This window comes from Bos indicus x Bos taurus, chromosome 2, assembly GCF_003369695.1.
Source record: "Bos indicus x Bos taurus breed Angus x Brahman F1 hybrid chromosome 2, Bos_hybrid_MaternalHap_v2.0, whole genome shotgun sequence".
In the NCBI taxonomy this organism is placed as follows: Eukaryota; Metazoa; Chordata; class Mammalia; order Artiodactyla; family Bovidae; genus Bos; species Bos indicus x Bos taurus.
Genome location: NC_040077.1, coordinates 5924765 through 5929582, shown reverse-complemented (window position 1 = coordinate 5929582; position 4818 = coordinate 5924765). Strand labels below are relative to the sequence as shown.

Here is a 4818-nt window from a genome sequence, read left to right as displayed (position 1 = left end):
CAGGGACGGGGGAGCCTGGTGGGCTGCCGTCTATGGGGTCGCACAGAGTCGGACACGACTGAAGTGACTTAGCAGCAGCAACACTACATAATCAATGTTTTTTTGGTGTGTGTTCTTCCCTATAAGACCACCAACTCCTTGAGAGCAAGAACTTGTATTCTTATTGCATCCTCAGTACCTGACGTAAGTGATTTCATTAAAATTTGATTTTGTCAAGTTTTTTGAGTTTTCAGTTTCCACTAAAAGGAAAATACCCTAATAAAAGATTGGCACATTGAAAGTAAAGATTGGTAATTTCCTCATATAATTCTCTAAAACTGTGTTACTTTGCTAAAGTTTATCCAGATATCTTTGCTCTAAAAATTGGCAGGAAGTTTTAAGAAAACTTTATATTTTTATTTTTTTAATTTGATTCAGTCAGTTCAGTTGCTAAGTCATATATGACTCTTTGCAACCCCATGGACTGCAGCCCACCAGGCTTCTCTGTCCATGGGATTTCCCAGGCAAGAATATTGGAGTGGGTTGCCATTTCCTTCTCCAGAAAATAACAGTTTTCTATTGAAAAGAAGTTATGTAAATGCAGTCAATTTTATTTATAATTTATTTAATTTGTTGTTGTTCAGTCACTCAGTCATGTCTGACTCCCTGCTGCCCAATGGACTGCAGCACACCAGGCTGCTGTCTTCATTACTATCTCCCAGAGTTTGCTCAGATTCATGTCCATTGAGTTGATGATACTATGCCAAGGAATTGGAACTTCAGCTTCAGCATCAGTCTTTCAGTGGATATTCAGGACTGATCTCCTTTAGGATGGACTGGTTGGATCTCCTTGCAGTCCAAGGGACTCTCAAGAGTCTTCTCCAACACCACAGTTCAAAAGCATCAATTCTTCAGCACTCAGTTTTCTTTATATGAAAGTTTTCTCAACTCTCACATCCATACATGACTACAGGAAAAACCATTGTCAGCAAGGTAATGTCTCTGCTTTTTAATATACTGTCTAGGTCTGTCATAGCTTTTCTTCCAAGGAGCAAGCATCTTTTAATTTCAGGACTGCAGTCACCATCTGCAGCAGTTTTGGAGGCTCAGAAAATAAAGTCTGTCACTGTTTCCAGTATTTCCCTATCTATTTGCCATGAAATGATGGGACCAGATACCATGATCTTAGTTTTTTGAATGTTGAGTTTTAAGCCAGCTTTTTCACTCTCCTCTCTCATCTTCATCAAGAAGCTCTTTAGTTCCTCTTTGCTTTCTGCCATAAGGGTGGTGTCATCTGCATATCTGAGGTTATTGCTATTTCTCCTGGCAATCTTGATTCCACCTTGTCCTTCATCCAGCCTGGCATTTCACATGATGTATTCTGCGTATAAGTTAAATTAAATAAGCAGGGTGAAAGTATACACCCTTAACGTACTCCTTTCCCAAGTTGGAGCCAATCTGTTCCATGTCTGGTTCTAGCTGTTGCTTCTTGACCTCTATACAGATTTCTCAGGAGGCAGATAAGGTAATCTGGTATTCCCATCTCTTGAAGAATTTTCCACAGTTTGTTGTGACCCACACAGTCAAAAGCTTTAGTGTAGTCAGTGAAGGAGAAGTAGATGTTTTTCTGGAACTCTCTTGCTTTTTTGATGATCCAACAGATGTTGACGATTTGATCTCTGGTTCCTCAGCTTTTTCTAAATCCAGCTTGAACTTCTGGAAGTTCTCAGGTCATGTACTGTTGAAAGCTAGCTTGGAAATCTTGAGCATTATTTTGCTAGTGTGTGAGATGAGTACAATTGTGTGTTTGAACATTCTTTGGCATTGCCTTTCTTTGGGATTGGAATGAAAACTGACCTTTTCCAGGCCACTGCTGAGTTTTCCAAATTTATCGGTGTATCAAGTGCAGCACTTTCACAGCATCATCTTTTAGGATTTGAAGTAGCTCAGCTGGAATTCCATCACCTCCACTAGCTTTGTTCGTAGTGATGCTTCCTAAGGCCTAGTTGACTTTGGACTCCAGGACATCTGGCTCTAGTTGAGTGATCACACCATTGTGGTTTTCTGGGTCATTAAGATCTTTTTTGTATAGTTCTTTTGTGTATTCTTACCACCTCTTCTTAATATCTTCTGCTTCTGTTAGGTCCATACCATTTCTGTTTTTTATTGTGCCCATCTTTGCATGAAAATTTCCCTTGGTATCTCTAATTTTTTTAGAGATTTCTAGTCTTTCCCATTCTATTATTTTCCTCTGTTTCTTTGCATTGATCACCAGGAAGGCTTTCTTATCTCTGCTTGTTATTCTTTGGAACTCTGCATTCAGATGGATATATCTTTCCTTTCCTCCTTTGTGTTCTGCTTCTCTTATTTTCTCATCTATTTATAAGGCCTCCTCAGACAACCACTTTGCCTTTTTGCATTTCTTCTTCTTGGGGATGATTTTGATCACTGCCTCCTGTACAATGTTACAAACGCCTGTCCATGGTTCTCCAGGCAGTCTGTCTATCAGATCTAATCCCTTGATTTATTTGTCACTTCCACCGTATAATCATAAGGGTGTATTGATTTCGATCATACCTGAATGGTCTAGCAGTTTTCCCTACTTTCTTCAATTTACGTCTGAATTTAAAATATCAGTTTATTGAAGTCTCATTCCTACCTATGCCATCTCACCTTTTTCCTCCAGCTACACTAGATTGCCTTTTTTTATTAGTTTACCTGTTGTCCTTTCAGTATTTCTTTATGCAAAAACAAGCGAATATGAATGTATTTTTATATAAAGATTGTCTTGTGCTCTTTCACTCATTGGTATCTGACTCTTGGTGACCCCCGTGGACTGCAGCCCGCCAGGCTCCTCTGTCCATGGAGGTTTCCAGGCAAGGATACTAGAGTGGGTTGCCATTTCCTCTTCCAGGGGATCTTCCTGACCCAAGGATCGAACCTGCCTCTCCTGTGTTTCCTGCAGTACATAGCCTAAAATATACACACACTTTAATTCTTCACTTTTTTTAACATGAAAATTTATCCTAGAGATATTTCCAAGTCAGTAGTTGATACAGATATTCCTTAGTCATTCTTGTGGGTGCAGAATTTTTTATATACCATGATTTATTCAGGTAGTCCCATACTGCTGGATGCTGCATTCTAGTCTTTTGCTTTTACAAACAATTCTGCAAAAAATAAACCGTCATTTCAAATTAGCACGGATATATAGTTAGGCACACATGTGTATAAGTTTGTATGTGTATGCATGTTACACACAGTATCTGTATCTTCCTATGTTATGTACACACACACACACACACACACGGGCTTCCCAGGCGGTACAGTGGTAAAGAATCTGCCTGCCAATGCTGGAGACTCAGGAGATGTGGGTTTGATCCCTGGGTTGGGAAGATCCTCTCAAGAAGGAAATGGCTACCCACTTCAGAATCCTTCCCTGGAGAATCCTGTGGACAGAGGAGGCTGGCAAGCAATAGTCCATGGGGTTGCAGAGAGTCAGACATGACAGAGAACACGCAGCAGCAAAATAAATCTCTTACACATATGTATGAGATTCTTAAGATTTAGACAGTTACATCAAGAGTAAATGCATCTGAGATTTTGATTGATAATTCCAGAAATTCTTTCCTAATGGTTATTTCTGCATCTACCAACAATGTTTGAAAGTGTCCATTTCTCCATAACCTCCTCTCCAACAGCATGTTATAACATTTTTGCATTTTGCCAATCTGATGGTTAAGCAGTTATATCTCAGAGTAATATTAATTCGCATTTTTACTAGTGAAGTTAGCACCATTTTAGATGCTATTGATTTAGTGGCTATGCCATTGGGTTTTTTTCTGTGACTTGTCCATTCATAACTTTTGGTTACTTTTCTATAAAGTTAGTCATTTTCTTCTCTATTCCTAAAAGTTTTTAATGTATATTGAGAATGTAAGCATTTGGTCTGTGCTATGAGTTGGAGATATCTTGCCTATTTTGTTATGTTTGTTTTTAACTCTGCTAATGGTGTATTTTTGACATGCAGAAGTGTTGATTTCATTTATATTTACTTTTAACTGTTAGCTTTTCCAAAATTTGAGTCACAGTTAAATAGTTATGATAGGCCCTGGGCCCAGAAGGGTGATGCGGCTGGGGCTTTGCCGGCCTCACTATGTCTGCCATTTTCAATTTTCAGAGTCTGTTGGCTGTAATCTTGCTGCTTATATGTACCTATGCTTATATCCGATTCTTGGCACCCAGCCTCCTGGACAGAAATAAAACTGGGTTGTTGGGTATATTTTGGAAGTGTGCCAGAATTGGTGAACGGAAGAGTCCTTATGTTGCAGTGTGCTGATCGTGATGGCCTTCAACATCCTTTTCATACAGTAGCTTGGAAAAATGCCAGAATTCTTCGGTCGCCATCATATTTAAATATGACAAAAAAGAACTGATCTGCCGAAAATAGTGGAAAGAATGGTTAACCCTTTTATCTCTGAACATTGAATGAGCTACACTTTCAGCTGCTGTTCTCTTTTTGTTATTGGACCAATGTTCTATATAAATAATTAGGATGTAACATTTAATACTCAGAGTTGAAATGTGTCTGTAACAATCAACCTCAGTAATGTTGCTACAATATTACATTCTGCGCACGTCATTCTGTTGTGCTAGATACCAGTTTTTAGTGAGGTATCTTTAAGGCCCATGGTAGAAAACAAAATTGGTAAATTATTCAAGTTCCTTTCACTGTGATTTAGAAATGATAAATCTTTATAGAATGAGACCTTTAAAAAAAAAAAAAAGAATGAGACCTTTTTTCGGACTAGCTTTTTTATTGGGGAAAAAAAAAGGTTC

General features: G+C 38.6%; 1 pseudogene; it reads left to right on the top strand.

The window, feature by feature from the left end:
• The first annotated feature begins 3498 nt into the window (after window positions 1-3498).
• LOC113901281 lies at window positions 3499-4357 on the top strand (annotated as a pseudogene).
• Window positions 4358-4818: the final 461 nt, after the last annotated feature.